Source organism: Cynocephalus volans, chromosome 11 (genome assembly GCF_027409185.1).
Source record: "Cynocephalus volans isolate mCynVol1 chromosome 11, mCynVol1.pri, whole genome shotgun sequence".
NCBI lineage: Eukaryota > Metazoa > Chordata > Mammalia > Dermoptera > Cynocephalidae > Cynocephalus > Cynocephalus volans.
Genome location: NC_084470.1, coordinates 37,629,802 through 37,653,330, shown reverse-complemented (window position 1 = coordinate 37,653,330; position 23,529 = coordinate 37,629,802).

Below are 23,529 nucleotides of genomic sequence, written 5' to 3'. Positions count from 1 at the left end.
AAATTTGAACAGACCAATAACAATAAAGGAGATTGAAGCTGTTATCAGAAGGCTCCCAACAAAGAAAAGCCCAGGACCAGATGGATTCACAGCAGAATTTTACCAAACATTCAAAGAGGAATTGATGCCAATTCTTTACAAACTATTCCAAAAGATTGAAACAGACGCAAATCTCCCAAACTCATTCTATGAAGCAAACATCATCCTGATACCAAAACCAGGAAAAGATATAACCAAAAAAGAAAACTACAGGCCGATATCCTTGATGAATATAGATGCAAAAATCCTCACTAAAATACTAGCAAACAGAATACAGCAACACATACGTAAAATTATTCATCACAATCAAGTGGGATTCATCCCAGGGATGCAAGGTTGGTTCAACATACGCAAATCAATAAATGTGATACACCATATTAATAAAGACAAACACAAGGACCATATGATCATCTCTATAGATGCTGAAAAAGCATTCGATAAAGTTCAGCACTCATTCTTGACAAAGACCCTCTATAAGTTAGGTATAGAGGGAAAATATCTCAACATAATTAAAGCCATATATGCCAAACCCACTGCCAATATCATCCTGAATGGGGAAAAGCTGAAAGCTTTTCCTTTAAGAACAGAAACATGACAAGGATGCCCACTCTCACCACTCCTATTCAACATAGTGTTGGAAGTACTAGCCAGAGCAAGAGAAGAGAAGGAAATAAAGGGCATCCAGATTGGAAAAGATGAAGTCAAACTGTCCCTCTTTGCAGATGACATGATCCTATATATTGAACAGCCTAAAGGCTCTACAGAAAAACTCATGGAGTTGATAAATGATTTCAGCAAAGTAGCAGGATACAAAATCAACACACAAAAGTCAGTAGCATTTCTTTTCTCCAACAGTGAACATGGAGAAAGAGAAATCAAGAAAGCCTGCCCATTTACAATAGCCACCAAAAAAATAAAATACTTAGGAATTGAGTTAACCAAGGATGTGAAAGATATCTATAATGAGAACTACAAACCACTGCTGAGAGAAATTAGAGAGGATACAAGAAGATGGAAAAATATCCCATCCTCTTGGATTGGAAGAATTAACATTGTGAAAATGTCTGTACTACCCAAAGTGATATACAAATTCAATGCAATCCCCATCAAAATTCCAATGACATTTTTCTCAGAAATGGAAAGAGCTATCTAGACATTTATATGAAACGATAAAAGACCACACATAGCCAAAGCAACGCTGAGCAAAAAAAAATAAAGCTGGAGGCATAACACTACCTGACCTTAAACTATACTACAAAGCTATAATAACCAAAACAGTATGGTACTGGCATAAAAACAGACACACTGATCAATGGAATAGAATAGAGAATCCAGAAATCAACCCACACACTTACTGCCATCTGATCTTTGACAAAGGCACCAAGCCTATACACTGGGAAAGGGACTGCCTCTTCAGCAAATGGTGCTGGGAGAACTGGATATCCATATGCAGGAGAATGAAACTAGACCAATACCTCTCACCATATACTAAAATCAACTCAAAATGGATTAAGGATTTAAATATACACCCTGAAACAATAAAAATTCTTAAAGAAAACATAGGAGAAACACTTCAGGAAATAGGACTGGACAGAGACTTCATGAATACGACCCCAAAAGCACGGGCAACCAAAGGAAAAATAAACAAATGGGATTATATCAAACTAAAAAGCTTCTGCACAGCAAAAGAAACAATTAACAGAGTTAAAAGACAACCAACAGAGTGGGAGAAAATATTTGCAAAACATACGTCTGACAAAGGATTAATATCCAGAATATACAAGGAACTCAAACAACTTTACAACAAAGAAACAAGTAACCCAATTAAAAAATGGGTAAAAGAGTTAAATAGGCATTTCTCAAAGGAAGATATACGAATGGCCAACAGACACATGAAAAAATGCTCAACATCACTCAGCATTCAGGAAATGCAAATCAAAACCACACTGAGATACCATCTCACCCCAGTTAGGATGGCTAAAATCCAAAAGGCTCTGAACGATAAATGCTGTCGAGGTTGCGGAGAAAAAGGAACTCTCATACATTGTTGGTGGGACTGCGAAATGGTGCGGCCTCTATGGAAAATGGCATGGAGTTTCCTCAAACAATTGCAGATAGATCTGCCATATGACCCAGCTATCCCACTGTTGGGAATATACCCAGAGGAATGGAAATCATGAAGTCGAAGGTATACCTGTTCCCCAATGTTCATTGCAGCACTCTTTACAATAGCCAAGAGTTGGGACCAGCCCAAATGTCCATCATCGGATGAGTGGATACGGAAAATGTGTTGTATCTACACAATGGAATACTACTCAGCTATAAAAACGAATGAAATACTGCCATTTGCAACAACATGGATGGACCTTGAGAGAATTATATTAAGTGAAACAAGTCAGGCACAGAAAGAGAAATACCACGTTCTCACTTATTGGTGGGAGCTAAAAATAAATAAATAAATTCACACACACACACACAAAATCGGGGGTTGTGGGGAAGAAGACATAACAACTACAATTCCTTGAAGTCGATACGACAAGGAAACAGAAAGGACATTGTTGGGTGGGAGGGAGGAGAGGGAGGTTTCGGTAATGGGCCACAATAATCAACCACATTGTATATAGACAAAATAAAATATTTTTTTAAAAAAATCGTGTTTACAAAAGCAGGCTGCAGACCAGATTTGGTCTGTGGCTGCCATTTGCAAACCTTTTGTAAAGATGATCCTACTAACCTACAAATTGCATTATTCCTTGTGTCTAGCACTGTGCTGAGTGCTATGGGAAAGGAATGAGGAAAGGTGTGAGGATAATTCTAATATCAACTAACATAGCGTAGACTGTAATGGAGAATCCATCTCCAGCTTCTTATGTCACAAACCTTATCTGCTAGATAGTATCAGATTCTATTATTTTCTGGCCCAAACGGATAATCTGGGAAGTTATGGAGCGTATTCTGCAATCTCATTTCCAGAAGATAGAACCAGCTTAAAATGTTGGCAAAAAGACACCTAAGAATTCCTTGGGGCATAATTTCAGTAAGATGTTGGCCACAGAAATACATCATAAATGTGATTTTCAAATTTCACTTATTTATTACAGAGTTTTTGTTTTTTAACTTTGAAATCAAAGTTAGATGTAGGAAGATGGCAGATGACAGCTTCCCAGCAGTAGTTTTGGTCATATCACAGGGCAGACAGGTGCATAAATTCTAAACTGCACTCTGAAGGCCAATAAACTTCCAACCTAAGGGAGGGAGCGTCTCTCCTGCTTGTTTTGAATAGGACTGCATTGTATGTCAGAGAACTCAGTCTTTTTTGGATTTTCACCAAAGTGATGTGGTGAGGAGCAGGAGAGCTAAGGACAGAGGACACAAATAGAAACTCAGGCCCACTCTGCACGATTGTGCTTGTCACACCCAGCAGAAGCGGGGTCCGTCTAAGGAGGGTTGGAAGGACTAAAACGCACTCTCCAAGCCATGCATTCCTTTATCAGTTTCACAAAAAGCACCCTATAGTAAATCTGCAGTCCTGGAAAACACTGAGTTTGGCAAATCTTTGTGTTAGTTGTGACTGCATGGACAGGAGGTATGATCTCATCCTAGTCTACATGACTACAGTTTTCATTGCATCTAGGTTCACATCTGTAAGAGAGGAATAAACTTCAAGGCATTTTCAACACCCACCCATGGGATGACTGTGCACCTAAGAGGATGTCCATACTTCCAAACAGAGAAGTTAAATGAAGTAATAGCAACCCAGAAACAATGAAGGGAAGGAGTCAGTGTGTTCCAAAGAACTTTTGCATAACTAACCCTACTCTGTTGCCTGCAAAATAGAGTCCCTGACTGATGAAAGGGTTAAGTGGTTGGGACACACTGAAATGCAAAGCCGAGTTTAGCCTAAACCAATGTCTGTAGATTCATATATATTTGTGGCCACTTGTCACATGACAGTGAGAACAGGTGACACATCCTCAGCCTTCTGTTTCCCTTTTAACTTAAAGCCCTCTTCTCAACACTGGGAGCCATGATTCATGTTTGTTTTCAAACATTAGACTGATCCCAGGGTGGTTTGCTGCTTATGTATTGTGTGGGGGGGCACTTTATTAAGGGAAGAGTTCTTTGATAAGAGGAAAGACCTTTTCATGAACTCCAAGAATTAAATGAAGTAGTGAGGAACTTCCCAGGAGCATGACTGGCCCTGTGTCCAGGTCACCTTCCCCTGATGGTTAAGAAAAGGTACTAGTTCAGCAGCTGGGGACTTGGCAGAAAGTCTTCAGGGCTCTGTGTGATCCCATTGCTTTGATTAAGAAAGAAAATGCATTTCTGCTGTAAAACAGATGAGAAAAGAAGATAAACATGTCCGGTCAGAAGGCTGGACCATATGCATGGTGCCGTGGGATCTTTTTTTTTTTTTTTTCTAGGAAATAAAGCAGAGTAACAACAAATAAAAATAGTGAGAGGAAATAATTTCAACACAGATATTTTTCCCAGAAAGAATAATTTAGGTCATTCTACACTACTTGCCTCTATGATGAATCCCAACATAATTTTTGTGCATCTCGTTGAGCTACTGTGATGCACCCAAATATTCTCAACTTAGTAGTCTACTTGTATGTAAGGGGTTTCTCAAGCATACATGAAGCTTAGAAAGATAAGTGATCTGGAATGGGGGTGGCTTCAGGAGATTTCCTCAGTTAAGTCTCAAAATGAAAACAGACCTAGCAGACCTGAGCTAGAACTGTGCCTCCAGGTAAATGACCCATTTATTCTTCTCTGACCAACCAGCAAAATCTTGAACATAAAGCAAACAGAATGTTAAAATGTGACCTAAATATAGAGGAATAAAAAGTGAGCAATAGAGATTTCCTCTTTTGAATTAGAAATTCACTTGGAGAAGGCTTAAAAATACCAACTTCATAAAGAAAGGAGACTAGCAATTTAAATTCTAGAGGTTGTTTAATATTGCCTGGGCAAACAGAACCAGGTAAGGTGGTCATCTGAGATGGAATATTTCCATTCCTGAAAAATTGGAGTTGGCAAACATTTAGCTATAATATTTCTATCTATATTTTATAATTGGGCAATGAGATATACTAAAAGAGGCCTCTGAGGGTAAGTATCTATCCTGTTTTGATAAATATTTTTGATGAGTTGATCATTGATCTTATAGTTAAGTGGCATTTTGATGAAAAGATTAAAAGGCTATGTGGCCACCAAATAGTAACTACTGTAGCAGATGCTCTCACTGTGGGAGACCAGCCCATATGCCCTCAGAAGTGATCCTTTCAGTGCATCCCATCTGCCAGCACCTGCATCTCATCTTTCAGCAGAGGGGGCTTCTCTTGGTGCCAGACGGCACCCAAGCCCACGTCCACCATGAATGTGGTAGCAGGAAGTGCTAGGCATCCCTTCCCCAAACCTCAGCCATAGAGTTGGTGAATAAATACCCAACCTGCTTGCCCCTTGGGTGGAGTGCCTCAAAGATGCATGTTCTACGCTGTTTGTCAGAGTTCTCCTGTAGGGTCAAGCACTAGTTGCCCATGTGGTAACTTGCATAATATACACTTTATTGGCTTCCTTCTCTTCCCCACTTCCCTATTGCATTGTCTTGCACATCCTAATATGACTATTTGCTCTTGAATCTTTGTCTTAGAGTGTTTCTTAAGGAACACAAACTAAGAAACTAACAAATGCATCTGGAATGCTTTCCTTTTTTGTTTTTTCTGTCCCATAATAGTTTCCCCCTGAGTGACATAATAATTGCAAAATTTAAGAATGTCCTGCTTAAAAGGCAGGCACTACGCAGAAATATACATCTACATAGGAAAATTCAGAACTGATTCTATTAATGGAATACTTGATAACCTAATCTATAGGTAGATGCTGACCATGAGGAAGAGGTTTTAAGTGACGTGAAGCAAATGGGAGAAAAAAGCAAATATAACCACAAAATTCTCAAACAGCCTTGTTTGCATTAGTTCACTAACCAAATAACTTATTTGCATATACTTCAGATGTAGATAGCTTTGGGTATTTTACAGAAGATGTTTACATTTTGATATTGTATCACTACCAATATTTTATCAAAACATTATGGCTTTTCCTATAAATCTGTGATTAGATTTACAAAATTTCTACATGTGATTTTAATTTATATTTAACGCCCTTCTCATTCTGGGAATGAAGCTATAATTTCACAATAAGTCAATGGTAAAATACAATCCTCTGAACTGAAACTCACTATCAAGTTAAATGTTCAATGTACCCTTGTTCTATAAAAAGCATTTTAAACTCATTGAACTTTATAAGGTGCTGAGAAAATGAGTGGAAACTTGGTCAAGATGGAGAGTGTAGTAATAGAAATAAAATTTGATGGATTTATCTGGAATAAATTCAGATCTTGAATTTAATGTTGAGGATAACCAAGCTAATGCCACAAGCACTTTTTTAGAATGTTTGAATTGCGCTAAGAAATATTACTTTCATGTATTACAAACCAAGTTCAATGCCATTAAAAATCTATTTCCTTAGCCCATGAGTAACTATACAAAAGCTTTTTACAAATTAGTGTTGGAAACCGAGTATATATGACACTGCAAGTATAGGCCTGAGTTGATGAGGACTTACTAGGGTACCAAGAAAGAAGTATCTTCAGGTGAAGATGTTTTCAAGAGAAATTCCTATCAAGGCCTGGAGGGAGGAGAGGTAACAGTTTGTATGATATAATTTCAGTGGTATTATAAATACATTCTGTAGCAAGAAATATTCCTTGCTTTTCAATTGTTGACTGATGCCAAACACTCACTTTTAGAGACAATTTTAAGCCTTTTTGTTAAAATTTTTCTTTCTATTAAAATAAAATAGCAATGAGAGGTATGAGATAGCAAGCCATATCAGTCATTTACCCTTTAGTATGAATTAGTCTCTTTTTCCACCACACAATTTCAAGCACGCTTTGATAAGGAGAGCCAGAAGAAGAAGAGAGTACCACTGAGTATTCAAATAGGCCCAGTCCAGCAAAAAGAATAATTATGATTTGTAATAATGAACATGCTAATGATATTGATTTGATCAACACATGTTGTATATAGGTGATGGTAGTCAATGTTGTACCCCCAAAATATGTATAGTCAATCATGCTTCAATAAAAAATAAAACTAAATAATGAAAAAAACACAAAGAGGCCCAGTCCAGAGCAACCATCATAAGTTGATACTAGTGTACACAGATAACAATATTCTACAATCTTTTTAAAGTAATAAAAGCAGTATAATTTATTTGACTCCAGAATGCTGATAAAATTGTTATATTCTTCTGGCCAGTAAACATTTGTTTGGAACTTTTGTGTACCGGGAACTGGAGATTTAAAGATCAAAGAAACGGGGACCCTCAGTCTAATTATACTCTTATGACTGCCTTCATCTCCAGAAAAGACACTTGTCTCCAGATAAATTTTATTGTACATATTTAAGATGTGCATCATGATGTTTTGATATACATAGTAAAATGGTTACTGTAGTCAAGTAAATTATCCTATGCATCACCTTTCATAGTTACCTTGTATGCATGTGTGTGTGTATGCGTGTGTATGCGTGTGTGTGTGTGTGTGTGTGGTAAGAGCACTAAAATCTACTCTCAGCAAATTTCCAATATGCAATACAATATTATTAACTATAGTCCTCACACAGTACATTAAATCTCTAAATTTATTCATCCTACATAACTACCATTTTCTGTTCTTTGACCTACTTCTCCCATTTCTTTGCCGTCTGTGCAACTGGTAACCACTATTCTACTCTCTGTTTCTATGTATCCAACTTCTTGGTTTTTAGATTTACATATGAGGGATATCATGGAGTATTTTTCTTTCTGTGCCTGGCTTCTTTCACTTATTAATTCATTCATCATGAATGAATCCTTCTTCCAGATTCATTCATGTTGTTGCAAATGGCAGAATCACCTTCTTTTTTAAGGCTGAATAATATTTGTGTGTGTGTGTGTGTGTGTGTGTGTGTGTGTGTGTGTGTGTGTGTGTGTGTGTGTGTGTGTCACAATTTCTTTATCCATTCATCAGGTAATGGACACTTAGGTTGTTTTCATATTTTGGCTATTGTGAGTCATGTATAGTTTAATGTTAATGTACAAATGTTTTCATCTAAATGGTGTAGCTAAATAACCATTTTACTAATTGGTTGATCATATAAATAATTTAAAATATTTATTGCCATGTATTTTTTAACAGTGCAAGTGTATAGCACATATATGTCAAATAAATATATAAAACATAAACATTGCATGTGTTTACACAGTCTCTTCAATTTCCCTTTTTCCTTTCTCATCTGATCATTTTCTTTCTTACTCTGAAAAGCAATAATCTACGTACAAAACTGAAAGAAAATTAGAATGGAAATTGTTAAAATATCTCCCTATAAAAAGACATCACAACAGCTGCTAGCAAAGAATAAATTCCAATATAGCAGGAACAGATAAGGGGAACAAATACTAAAATGATGAACAATAAAATTTGATAATTTCTACTCTTTTTTATGACAAATTTATTGCTTAGAATGAGATGCTGACAAGCAATTACAATTGAGTTAATTGAAACATATAAAACAATAAAAAACACAATCAGATCACGGGTATGATGAAATGTATCTTACTCTAAGAAGTGATTTCTGAACTTTTTAGGGACTTTATATTTTAATGTTCTTATCTTTTTACTCCGGTGCTGCCACAGTCTAAATGTTTGTCCCCTCCAGAGCTCATGTGGAAGTTTGATTCCCAATGTGACAGTGCTGAAAGGTGGGACCTTTAGGAGGTGATCAGACAGAGAGGGTTATGCCCTCATGAATGGATTAACCCATTCATGAACAAGTGGGTTATCACAGGAGTGGCACTTGCATTAAAAGGAGAGGGGGAAGTATGTTATCACTCAGCCCTTGCCATTTGATATCCTCCATAATCACTCTGGAGAGAGTCCCCACCAAGAAGGCAGCCCTCACCAGATGTGTCCCCCAGACTTTGGACTTCTCAGCCTCCAAAATTGTAAGAAATAAATTCTGTTTTTTTATACATTTCCCAGTTTCAGGTATTCTGTTATAAGTGACAGAAAATGAGCTAATACAGTGGAAACAGATTTAATTTTTGCTTTAAAATTAATTTTTTGAAGGCGTCTTTCTACATTGGAACAATCTTCGAGGTATCTAAACACCCAAAGGAAGTTGGCTTCTGTTCCATAAGAGTATAATTTTCTTTGGATTAGGAAGAATGTAAAATGAATGGGTTGGGGGAAGCTGCAATCAGTATAAAAGGGAAACACACAACTAAGCCAAAAGGGTCAAGATCAAAAGGGAGTTGATGTAAAAAGAAATACTTTTCCTTTGCTTAGAATGTTAGTAACCACTTGAGGCCCCCACACTGGTAACTCAGTTTCCTTTTGCATATTTGGTTATATGGTGAATGAAAGTTTGCATCTGTCTTTTCTACCTCAAAGGACTGAAGTAACACTTACTAAGAGCCTCTTTCTAGAATGTAAACTTCATGAGGACCTGCCTCTGTGTTTCAATTACAGATGTATATTCTAAGCCTTTAGAAGAGTGTCTGACACACAGTAGGTTCTCAGGGAGTGTCTGTCTACAATGGACTGGACACTGTGCCAATCACCTACTCCCAGTGATCAGTAAGACCACGTCTAAAGAAACTTGTGTTTCTCAATGGGGATTACTAGCATTTTGAGCAGAATAAGTTTTATTTTGCTTTGGTCTGTTTTTTTGGTGGTGCAGCACTGTCTGGTGCAGTACAGATGTTGAACATTCTTGGCTGCCACTCATTAACTGCCAGTGACAGGTGCCGTGTTATCAGGGCAAACCAAAAATCTCCTACAGATTTCCAAATGCCTCCTGCAGGACAGTTCTCTGATGGAGAAAACAGATGAGTAAAGAGAGTTACTATATGTTGGTTAGCTCAGTTGATTAGACTGTGGCATTGTAACACCAGTCAATGGTTTGGATCCCTGTACCAGCCAGCCACCAAAGCAAAAACAAAAACAACCGAGAGTTACTACATGTTAAACAGTAGCATCCTTTGTTCTTTATAACAAAGTTTTAATTCTTATTACAGGCATAGTAGAAGTTCAATATTAGTGTCTATGTAGTATTTTGTTGAGTATACGTATCTTATTTTCAATCATTTCTCTTCTACTAATCAAGTTGGATATTTACATCGTTTCCAAATTTTTGAAGCCCAGATTCGTTTAGGCCTAAGTGCATGGAAGTGACATATTCACTTCACAGACAGGAACGTGAAGTTTCAATTATTTCATGTGAGCGGTAAGTTCTCAGTAACAATTATATCCTTTAGTCTAAATGTAAATGCAGATTAAGCATGGATTAATTCTCCTCCCTACCTTCAAAAAAGGACAAAATGAGATTGGGATTGGTTGTCAGCGTAAAACCTTTGAACAAATCATTTTATTCTTGAAAATTTATCCCAATTGAGTAATTTAAAAGAATGGGGAAGAAATATGGATGTGAAACTTCTTTATTCTATTGTTTTCACCAATAAAAAAAAGGAAACTATCTAAATGCTAAAGATGGATATTATGGTTTACTTACTCCATAGAAGATTATACAGAAATTAAAATAATTATAAAGAATATATTACAATAATTAAAGAAAAATTTCTTCTAGAAATGATTTAAAGTGCTTCATATGACATACATTGAATGAGCTGAAAGCGAAGAGAAAATTGATTGAAGAAAGTAGAATTGGATGAAGGAAAGAAAATGCAATACATGCAGGGAGTTTAGTATAAAAATGCCCATTATATATCATGTAATGATATATATATCATGAAAGGAGACTGTAAAAGTGGCTCTAAGCCTTCTAGGAACCAATGCAAAAAGAGAGATATGATCAGTCAAATGAGTCTCAATGGCCATAAGATAAATTTTGTTTTTATTCTCTACAAACATGATCATTTCTGCTCTAGAGATCAGAAATGATATTTCCCCTCTAATGACTCTTAAAGAGAACACTGTAGAATATAGCAAGCCATGTCTTCGACATCCAATATAGCAACAGGCAACAGTGTGAATTCATAATAGTAAGTAAAAACAAACAAACAAACATAAAACTGTAATTAAAAATTATCTTTGTCCTATGACTATAATTTCATGAAATTGTATATGTTATATATGTTTATGGATCAAGACCAAATACGAGAGAAAAATAACTATAGTTTAAGTTCCTAGAGTTTATTTTAGATAAATTTCTCATTCCTACATTCTGATGTCTTAATATTGGGACATTCATGAACTATTTCTATTCAATAAATGCATGCATTAAAATAAATGCAGGATATGGTATCCAATAATAAATATGAGAAAATAAGTTGTAGTGGCCAATATCGAACTATTTTTACTATAAATTTCGTCCCTGAAAACAGCTAACTCCAAAACATTATCAACCGACAGTTTAAAAACAATTACACTGATTTTTACTAATCCAAACCTTTTAAAAGGGCAGCAGGAAATCTGAAGAATAATTAGCTTATGAGGGGCCCCAAGAGGTTGCAATGCTTCACTCTGTTTGATCTATAAATTATTTAATTATGAGAGGTTATTTAGTTGTACTTAAAGAATCATTCCAAAAATGTCTCTCTCTATTCTGATATTTACAAAGTCATTAAGCATAGATATTACCTTTATGTCCCATAATATCCCAAGATGAAGAATCATGTAAATATTACATTTTGACCATTCAGAGCTCTCAATCATTGTTACACTTCTGCAAAGCTGTTTAAATAAAGTACTTCCAGAGTAACTGCTGTGACTCCATATTATGTCAACACTCAGTCTCTTCCCCCAAGAGACTCTCTTCTCCATGCCCCCACCTCCTCTTCCTGCTTTACATTAATGGAAAACTCACACATCAGCAAATTCACAGGATTCCTTGACTATGTAATCAGAGACAACATGGGGAACTTTTCCCCAAAGATTCGATCTGTCATTGAAGCACACTACTGTGTCTTGTAACACGGAATTATAAATATTTTAATCTTCATGGTGAGACTGTAATTTAGGAACACCGATGGGTCAGAAAGTGCCATTTAAAATTCTTGCATAGATGATATAAACTGAGTTAAAGTCTCTCCCCAGTGCAAGTTAGTTGGTTACTTCCCTGGTTAGTTACTGTAACATGATCCAGCAAAGTAGTTTAAAAGCTGGATATGGATCTTTTCATTTATTTTCCTGTGTACTTTGAAATGAAGAGTCATAATCAACATTTTCGAATTCTTTCCTTCTTTCAACAAAATTAGTGAGAATCTCCTTGGTGAAAGGCACTATCCTTAGCGAAGTAAGAGAAATGTGGTACTTCCCCTCAACAATGGACGATTTCATGGGAAGAATAAATGTTTAAACCAATGACCAGATTATAAGGTGGAATAAACACAATTTTTAAAATTAGAGATATGAAACCCATGTGGTGAGGGTCCAGAGGAAATAAATACAGATTTTGCCGGGAACTTTCATTCATCCCACAAGCAATGTCTGAGTATTTATGAAACATTGGCGGCAGTACTGTGAGTGACAGACAGAGTCTATATGAGAAATATGACTGCCTGGGGCTTTTTAAACTTTTCCCTCCTACTCTTTTGTTGGACTAAAATGTGCTTTTAATATGTGAGAGAAACATGGAAGTTATACAAAGGTCTGTAATGCATGTCGACAATCTCCCAATAACTTTGTGTTTATAGACGTCTTTTGGTCTTCTGCATCCTGGCACATGAGGATAAAGTGAAGAGGAAGATTCGCGAGCCCCTAACACAAATCCATGCAAACCAATCAGTTGACTTCCAGAAATTAATTGATTCTGACTCGATTTATCACAAGTTTCTGGACCGGATGATTTTTTTTGATGGCACATCTGGCAACATCATAAAAACTCCACATCCCAAGTGATTAGACAGGAATTACTTTTGTAAATCATTTATGACTATTACTGATGCACATGCATTCTGAGCAGCAAGTGACAGAAGTAGCCAAGGACAAAGAAAAAAACATCTGGGGGTGGGGAGAAGACCCTTTCTCTTCAAGATGCCCTTTAAAGGGGGCTGCCATTTATCATTTGAAACCAGAAAACTGTTGTCATTAACAGATTGGAATTAATTAAGCATACCTCAAGGAATCCCCCAGCAGTCTCTTTCCCATTTGCCTGTTAAAGAAACACATTCTTTAGTTGAGCAGTTGATGCTTTCCATGAAAAAATGTGGCACACTATGACCTCAGAGAGTACTTGCCAGTGAAATATCTCCTGCTGTGCTCTGTAATGCAAGACCCACAGTAAGAATAGAAATACTTTATATTTCCCCCCAAATTACAAAATATATATATTCTTGCACATATCAGTACCTTAATGACCACACAAAGGAAAGCATTATCATTTGGAAACATAAACCATCTTCTCCCATGAGCGTTTTTCTTGAATGTGTCTGTCTGGGGTACAGGGTAGGGAAGGGAGGGTAAGGGGCAATGGGAGTACATCCATTGACTATTTCTTCCTGTGTCCAAAGAAAATTAATTCAATTGAGGAAAATGCACTCTTGAATCCATTTGCTTCTACTGAAGTAGTCTTCCATGAGAAAGAGTCTTAGTTGTAGATGCTATTAATTTCCATTTCCACTTTATCTTCAAGTTTTTCATATTCTTCCTCTTCCTCCAACCCCTTGCCTCCCAATTAATAAACTGATCCATGCTAAGAGAGAAATAGGGCTTAACTGAGGCTCTATGCAAAGTACCACCCATGCATTCTCTCATTCAGTCCTCACTGTCCCCACTGAGAGGCAGATAAAATGGGCACAGCAATGCCAAGAGACAGTGAGAGGTGAGGTATTTATCCAAGGGTCACTCAGCAGGGCCACAACAGAGGTTGTTTTGACTCCAAGATCTATGCTTTTAAACATGCTACTCTACATTTTCCATGACCTATTGTCTGTTGGAGCTGATTCAACATTGTTCTGTGAGGGAATGTTCTGGTCTTTCCCTGGGTACTGCTGGAGCCCCTGTTCCCAGGGGTAGGTTGGGCCTTTGGCTCCTCAGGGCCTTCCTAAGGGAGTATAATCTCAAATTCATGGCTTCTCAAAGCTTACAAAAACCTTTGGCCGAGGAAAATAGTTTTTATGGAGAATTGCCTAAAGGCTATGAAGACCATTTATTTATCTTGACATTCTAATATTTATTTTTGGCTTATGCTCAGGTTGTCAGAGAGCTATGTACCTGGAGACACTGTTTTGGACCCCTACAGGGACCTGCTTTCACTGACTTAGCTTTGGAATTATTAATTTGGCCTGCATAGAGGGATGTTATTAAAAATACAAACACACATGAAGAGTCATATTTACTATAAATATATAGTTGGGATGTGGTTCATGATATGTCATCTGTGCTTTTTCTAGGTGCCTGGGTGAATTCATTTTACAAACCTTCTTAACCACACAATTGCATGGATCCTCTTCTTGGGACAGGCTTTTAGGTCATTTGAGCAACGTTTATTTATTTTTACACATCATAGGACGCATTTTAATGCACTGGTCTCAAACTGGTTTCAGCCCATTTCCCCATACTTATTTTCTCTGTCCTAATGTACTCATTTACAATTTTAAAAAGTTGTGCATCTAAGTTTTTGGTAAACAACCACTCAATCTTGTTTTTCTCTAAATAAAATATGGTATACATAAATAAGTTAATTCAAGAAATACCTTATATATCTGTTGTAAAAAAAATGAGATAATGTATATAGTTTCTCATGTAAGTGGTAATTATGATTATTACAGATAGTAACAATAATAATATTCGTAGTCTATCTGGACTCTATTAAAACAGAAAAGTCCTTAATCATGGATGGAGTACATGGATATCAGATGGTACAATTTTAAATAAACTGATGGAATAACTTTTCTACTCTAAAATATCTCCTTGGAAATTCTACCACTGCAAAGTCAGGAACTCAGCTTGAAAGTTAGTATTTCAAAATGCAAATGTCCCCCTTAAGGGTTAATTCCTTGGAAATAGAATAAAGCATGAAAAACCTTAATGTGACACCTAGGTTTTGGAGAACAAAGATTCTGATAGAATATTTATTTCAGCTGGATGCAACTGAATTAGCTCAGTAAAAGGTCTCCCATTTTTCAATTTCTTTCTTTCTTTTTTTTTTTCCCTTTAAGATGACTGGTAAGGGGATCTTAACCCTCGACTTGGTGTTGTCAGCACCACGCTCTCCCAAGTGAGCTAACCGGCCATCCCTATATAGGAATCTGAACCTGTGGCCTTGGTGCTATCAGCACCACGCTCTCCCAAGTGAGCCACAGGTCAGCCCCCCATCTTTCATTTTAATTAATTCCACAAGTTAGTGGAGTTAAGTACATTCATTCATACAACAAATATTTAGTTAGCACCTACTATGTATCCAGCACTAAGTAACTTGTTTTTCCATTGAACATTTTCATGTCAATATGTTCATTTCTCCATCAACATTTTAAAGTGTTGCTTATTATTTTCATTTTCTCTATATTTTAGTCAGTCGCCTTTTATTAGCCAAGAAGATGGTCTCCAGTTTCTTCAAATTATAAATGTCTATGTCAATATCCATGTTCTCCCAAGCACACTAAAGCATTTATTTCTTATGAATAAATTCATAGGAACAAAACACAAAGTCATTAGTAAGAATATTTTAAGGCCCTTGGTGCTCACTGCATAATTATTTCATAGAAAGGAGATACTAATTTTCACTCTCCCCATCAAGTCTATACATGAGTGTTCATTTCTCTGTAGCCTGAATATCACTGGAAATCTTTCTTTTAATTCTTTGCAGTATATCTCAAAGTATCTGTTGATCCACATTCTTTCCAACACTTGGTATTGTCTCTACACTTCTTAATGTTTGCAACTTTTTTTTTTTTTTTTGGGATTTTTTTTTTTTTTTTTAAATTTTATTCTGTCGATATACATTGTAGCTGATTAATGCTCCCCATCACCAAAACCTCCCTCCCGTCTCCCTCCCCCCCTCCCCCCCAACAATGTCCTTTCTGTTTGCTTGTTGTATCAACTTCAAATAATTGTGGTTGTTATATCTTCTTCCCCCCCCCCCCCCCGGTTTGTGTGTGTATGTGTGTATGTGTGTGTGTGAATTTATATATTAATTTTTAGCTCCCACCAATAAGTGAGAACATGTGGTATTTCTCTTTCTGTGCCTGACTTGTTTCACTTAATATAATTCTCTCGAGGTCCATCCATGTTGTTGCAAATGGCAGTATTTCATTCGTTTTTATAGCTGAGTAGTATTCCATTGTGTAGATGTACCACATTTTCCGTATCCACTCATCTGATGATGGGCATTTGGGCTGGTTCCAACTCTTGGCTATTGTAAAGAGTGCTGCGATGAACATTGGGGAACAGGTATACCTTCGACTTGATGATTTCCATTCCTCTGGGTATATTCCCAACAGTGGGATGGCTGGGTCGTATGGTAGATCTATTTGCAATTGTTTAAGGAACCTCCATACCATTTTCCATAGAGGCTGCACCATTTTGCAGTCCCACCAACAATGTATGAGAGTTCCTTTTTCTCCGCAGCCTCGCCAGCATTTATCGTTCATAGTCTTTTGGATTTTAGCCATCCTAACTGGGGTTAGATGGTATCTCAATGTGGTTTTGATTTGCATTTCCCGGATGCTGAGTGATGTTGAGCATTTTTTCATATGTCTGTTGGCCATTTGGATATCTTCCTTAGAGAAATGCCTACTTAGCTCTTTTGCCCATTTTTTAATTGGGTTGCTTGTTTTCTTCTTGTAAAGTTGTTTGAGTTCCTTATATATTCTGGATATTAATCCTTTGTCAGAGGTATATTTTGCAAATATTTTCTCCCACTCTGTTGGTTGTCTTTTAACTCTTTTAATTGTTTCTTTTGCTGTGCAGAAGCTTTTTAGTTTGATATAATCCCATTTGTTTATTTTTCCTTTGGTTGCCCGTGCTTTTGGGGTCGTATTCATGAAGTCTGTGCCCAGTCCTATTTCCTGAAGTGTTTCCCCTATGTTTTCTTTAAGAAGTTTTATTGTCTCAGGGTGTATATTTAAATCCTTAATCCATTTTGAGTTGATTTTAGTATACGGTGAGAGGTATGGATCTAGTTTCATTCTCCTGCATATCGATATCCAGTTATCCCAGCACCACTTGCTGAAGAGGCAGTCCCTTCCCCAGTGAATAGGCTTGGTGCCTTTGTCAAAGATCAGATGGCAGTAAGTGTGAGGGTTGATTTCTGGATTCTCTATTCTATTCCATTGGTCAGTGTGTCTGTTTTTATGCCAGTACCATACTGTTTTGGTTATTATAGCTTTGTAGTATAGCTTAAAGTCAGGTAGTGTTATGCCTCCAGCTTTATTTTTTTTGCTGAGCATTGCTTTGGCTATTCGTGGTCTTTTATTGTTCCATATAAATGTCTGAATAGTTTTTTCCATTTCTGAGAAAAATGTCTTTGGAATTTTGATGGGGATTGCATTGAATTTGTATATCTCTTTGGGTAGTATGGACATTTTCACTATGTTGATTCTTCCAATCCAAGAGCATGGAATATCTTTCCATCTTCTTGTATCCTCTCTAATTTCTCTCAGCAGTGGTTTGTAGTTCTCATTATAGAGATTTTTCACCTCCTTGGTTAACTCAATTCCTAAGTATTTTATTTTTTTGGTGGCTATTGTAAATGGGCAGGCTTTCTTGATTTCTCCTTCTGCATGTTCACTATTGGAGAAAAGAAATGCTACTGATTTTTGTGTGTTGATTTTGTATCCTGCTACTGTGCTGAAATCATTTATCAATTCCAACAGTTTTTTTGTAGAGGTTTTAGGCTGTTCGATATATAGGATCATGTCATCTGCAAACAGGGACAGTGTGACTTCATCTTTTCCAATCTGGATGCCCTTTATTTCCTTCTCTTCTCTGATTGCTCTGGCTAGTACTTCCAACACTATGTTGAATAGGAGTGGTGAGAGTGGGCATCCTTGTCTAGTGCCTGTTCTTAAAGGAAAAGCTTTCAGCTTCTCCCCATTCAGGATGATATTGGCAGTGGGTTTGGCATATATGGCTTTAATTATGTTGAGATACTTTCCCTCTATACCTAACTTATAGAGGGTCTTTGTCATGAATGAGTGCTGAACTTTATCAAATGCTTTTTCAGCATCTATAGAGATGATCATATGGTCCTTGTGTTTGAGTTTATTAATATGGTGTATCACATTTATTGATTTGCATATGTTGAACCAACCTTGCATCCCTGGGATGAATCCCACTTGATCGTGATGAATAATTTTTCGTATGTGTTGCTGTATTCTGTTTGCTAGTATTTTAGTGAGGATTTTTGCATCTATATTCATCAAGGATATCGGCCTGTAGTTTTCTTTTTTGGTTATATCTTTACCTGGTTTTGGTATCAGGATGATGTTTGCTTCATAGAATGAGTTTGGGAGATTTGCGTCCGTTTCAATCTTTTGGAATAGTTTGTAAAGAATCGGTGTCAATTCCTCTTTGAATGTTTGGTAAAATTCTGCTGTGAATCCATCTGGTCCTGGGCTTTTCTTGTTGGGAGCCTTCTGATAACAGCTTCAATCTCCTTTATTGTTATTGGTCTGTTCAAATTTTCTACGTCTTCACGGTTCAGTTTTGGGAGCTTGTGTGTGTCCAGAAATTTATCCATTTCCTCCAGATTTTCAAATTTGTTGGCGTATAGTTGTTTATAGTAGTCTCGAATGATTCCTTGTATTTCAGATGAATCAGTTGTAATATCGCCTTTTTCATTTCTAATTTTTGTTATTTGAGTCTTCTCTCTTCTTTTTTTTGTTAGCCATGCTAATGGTTTGTCAATTTTATTTATCTTTTCAAAAAACCAACTTTTTGATTCGTTGATCTTTTGAATTGTTTTTTGGTTTTCAATTTCATTCAGTTCTGCTCTGATCTTAATGATTTCTTTCCGTCTGCTAACTTTAGGATTGGATTGTTCTTGTTTTTCTAGTTCTTTAAGGCGAAGTGTTAGGTTGTTCACTTGCCATCTTTCCATTCTTCTGAAGTGAGCATTTAATGCAATGAATTTTCCCCTCAATACTGCTTTTGCAGTATCCCACAGGTTTTGGTATGATGTATCATTGTTTTCATTAGTTTCAATAAACTTTTTGATTTCCTGCTTGATTTCTTCTTGGACCCATATGTCATTAAGTAGAATGCTGTTTAATTTCCATGTGTTTGTATAGTTTCCAGAGTTTTGTTTGTTATTAATTTCTAGTTTTAATCCATTGTGGTCTGAGAAGATACATGGGATAATTCCAATTTTTTTGAATTTATTGAGACTTGATTTGTGACCTAATATGTGATCTATCTTGGAGAATGATCCATGTGCTGATGAGAAGAATGAATATTCTGAGGTTGTTGGGTGGAATGTTCTGTAGATATCTGCCAATTCCAATTGGTCTAGAGTCTTGTTTAGATCTTGTGTTTCTCTACTGATTCTTTGCCTAGATGATCTGTCTAATATTGACAGTGGAGTGTTCAGGTCCCCTGCTATTATGGTATTAGTGTCTATTTCCTTCTTTAGGTCTAATAGAGTTTGTTTTATAAATCTGGCTGCTCCAACATTGGGTGCGTACATATTTATGATTGTTATGTCTTCTTGATGGATCAGTCCTTTTATCATTAAGTAGTGTCCCTCATTGTCTCTTTTTATGGTTTTTAGTTTAAAGTCTATTTTGTCAGATATAAGAATAGCCACTCCAGCTCGTTTTTCTTTTCTGTTTGCATGGTAAATCTTTTTCCATCCTTTCACTCTTAGTCTGTGTGAATCTTTATGGGTGAGGTGGGTCTCTTGTAGGCAGCATATAGTTGGGTCCTGCTTTTTGATCCAGTCAGCCAGTCTGTGTCTTTTAATTGGGGAATTTAAGCCTTTAACATTAAGAGTTGTTATTGAAAGGTGTTGATTTATTCTTAGCATTTTATTGGTTGTTTGGTTGTCTTAGGTGTCTTTTGTTCCTTGCTTTCTGATTTACTGTTTGGTTTCTGTGTTTGTTGGTTCCTTAGGTTGTAGATAGTGTTTTTGTTAGCTTGTTTTCTCTTCATGAATGCCATTTTTATTGTACTAGCGGGTTTAGATTTTTCTTAGGTTTTTATGGCAGTGGTAGTTATTTTTCAGGAACCAAACCCAGTACTCCCTTGAGGATTTCTTGTAAGGGTGGTCTTGTGGTAGTGAACTCCCTCAGTTTTTGTTTGTCTGAGAAATATACTATTTGCCCCTCATTTCGGAAGGATAGCCTTGCAGGGTAGAGTATTCTTGGCTGGCAATCTTTGTCTTTTAGTATTTTGAAAATATCATCCCATTCCTTTCTAGCTTTTAGGGTTTGTGATGAAAAGTCTGATGTTAACCTGATTGGGGCTCCCTTATAGGTGATTTGACGCTTCTCTCTTGCAGCTTTTAAGATTCTCTCTTTGTCTCTGAGTTTTGCCAATTTGACTATGACATGTCTTGGAGAAGGCCTTTTTGGGTTGAATACGTGTGGAGATCGTTGAGCTTCCTGGATCTGAAGATCTGTGATTTTTCCTATACCTGGGAAGTTTTCTGCCACTATTTTGTTGAATATGGTTTCAATGGAATCTCCATTTTCCTCCCCTTCTGGAATACCCATGACTCGGATATTTGAGCGCTTGAGGTTGTCTGATATCTCTCTCAGATTTTCTTCCATGTCCTTGATTCTTTTTTCTTTCTTTTTGTCTGCTTGTGTTATTTCAAACAGCCCATCTTCAAGTTCAGAGGTTCTCTCTTCAACTTCGACAAGCCTGCTGGTTAAACTCTCCGTTGTGTTTTTTATTTCGCTGAATAACTTCTTCAGTTCAGCAAGTTCTGCTACATTTTTTTTCAGGACATTGATTTCCTTGTATATTTCCTCTTTCAGATCCTGTATACTTTTCCTCATTTCATCATGATGTCTAGCTGAGTTTTCTTGTATCTCATTCAGTTTCCTTAGAATTATCACTCGAAATTCCTTGTCAGTTATTTCAAGGGCTTCTTGTTCTATAGGATCTAGAGTATGAGATTTATTAACTTTTGGTGGTGTACTTTCTTGATTTTTTGTATTTCTGGTGTCTTTTTTTTGGTGTTTATTCATTGTGGCACGGGGTTTCACAGTCCACCGGTTTAAGACTAATGACTAACTAGGATGTTGCTGTGGTTGCCAATTTGGTATGGCTCCCTCCGTGACTGCTCAGTTGGCCTCTAGTGTCTTGTGCGTGTGGTTGCCTCGGGTCTTGGGCTTCTCCGGGGATCCACCTTTCTGGTCAGCTTGTACTCTGCTGGGCTGGTGGATCACGTACCACAGGGTGTGTGATCTCTGTTGAGCTTTCACTTTCTGTCCAGGACTTCTCCCCGTTCCGTGTGCTCTGGCCCAGGCTGTTAGATCGTGCAGTGGCGACCCCACCGGGTGTATGGTTTCTGTCGAGTCTCCGCCTCCCTGGCCGCACGTCTCCCCCCTCTGTGCACACTGTGCTGGGTTGGGGCGTGTCTTCTGCACCCCTCGTCTATCAGCTGGGCCTTCAAGACCCTGCTCAGCACCGCCTCGCCCAGGAAGTCTACCAGGTTTCTGCTAGGCACAGACGACCGGTCTCTCTGGGTGCCTTTGTAGCACTGTGTAGATCTTTCTCAGGTCTTGTTCACCTTTGTATCCCCCCGGTATAAACCGAGTCTAGTGCCCGCCTGCAGCCTGCTCTCCGGCAGGTTCAAGCGGACCTGGGAACTCTCCTACCACACTATTCCCAACCAGAAATTCGTTAGGCTTTTTTCCAAACTGGTGGTCGCAGAGATGGTATCTGCCTCCCAGTAACAGGAAGTTTACCGGGCCGGAGTCCAGGGTGTGGTGGAGTGACAGTCGGCCCGCCCGTACTTCCTAGCCCTCCCAAAACTGGTCGGGACGCCCCACACCCCCAGCCCCGCCAGAGAACCGTGGAGGGAGTGGGAGAGGAGGTCGGCCCGCAGGGTCCGGAAAGCCCCGCGCCAGGCCAAGCAAATGGGCTCAGTGATGGCCGAGCAGGGCGGAGCTGCCCGCACCTGGGAAAATGGAGGCAGCACCAGGGCAGTGAGTGGCCTGGTGGTGCAGGCGGGGAGCCGCGTGGGCATCCACCCCCCGAACAGAGCTGTGCCAGGGATCACTCACAGTGCTGTGCCAGGTCGGGCGCTCGCTCTGTCTCTGGTTTGTTGCCTTCCGTGTTCTCGGCGCTGCCGCCTCGGGCTGTTCAGTCGCGGCGCCGCTCGGGCGCTCCCAGGAGTCTTCTTTAATGCCGGCCTGAAACCTCGAATCCTGGATAGGGCAGCTGGCCGCCTTCAGTGCGGCCCCAGCCTCCGGGATCCTGGCTGCATCCACAGCAGCCCTGGCGCCATGTTCCCTGTTTCAAGACTCACTTTTGCAGCTAAGAATCAGTTCTTTTCCTGCTCCACACTTCAAAGCTGTTGCCTGTAAATGAGGCAGCCTCTCCTGCCGGGGGCAAAGTGGCGTTGAGCCCCCACGACCGGCCAGCAGCAGCAATCCTCCCTTAAGAGATGTCCAGAGGAAGGTCCACAAGTTTCCCGGCTGCCTGAGGCCCAGTGGCCACCTTTTCCACCTCAGCTACTCCGCGCCAGCCGCCGCAGCTGCCGCCATCTTGAAACTCCCTTAATGTTTGCAACTTTAATGGATATGAAGTGGCATTGCATAGCTGCCTTGATTTGCATCTCCTTGATTATAAATGTGAGGCTGATGCGGCACATTTGAATTCCTTTTTAGTGAAATGAAATCTTTTGTCTATTTTTTATTTGGGTTATTTGTCTTTTTCTTCTGATTTACATAAGTTCTTTACACATTCTTTATGCATCCTTATATTTTCTGTGTTTGTCAGTTATATTTGTAACTGGAGTGCTGAGATTCCTGGCATCAAATCATGGTCTTTTTTCATTATTCCATAGCACAATACTGGACATATACCTGTTTTTTGTTCTCAAAAGTGAGGATTGAAAAAATTGTGGCAAGTACTAAAGGTGATATTAACCTTTGCAGAAAAATATATCTACACACACACACACACACACACACACACACACACACACACACACACACACACACACACAAGGGGTCTTCAAAAAGTTCATGGAAAGATTTGTATTAATATTCTATTTTTCCATGAACTTTTTGAAGTATCCTTATTTGTGTATATATGTGTGTATATAATTACATATTACATGCATTTACACTTAAACCTATTTGGGAATTCAGAATTAACAAAATACCATTATCGATAGCAGCATATGTGTCCTGTGATTTGTTATTTGGTTTTAGTTCTGGAATAAGATTTCTTGTGGAAGAAGAAATGGAAGACAAATCTTGAAATTGCCTACAGGAGGTTAGGACAGGAGTCAATGAGACTGTGAA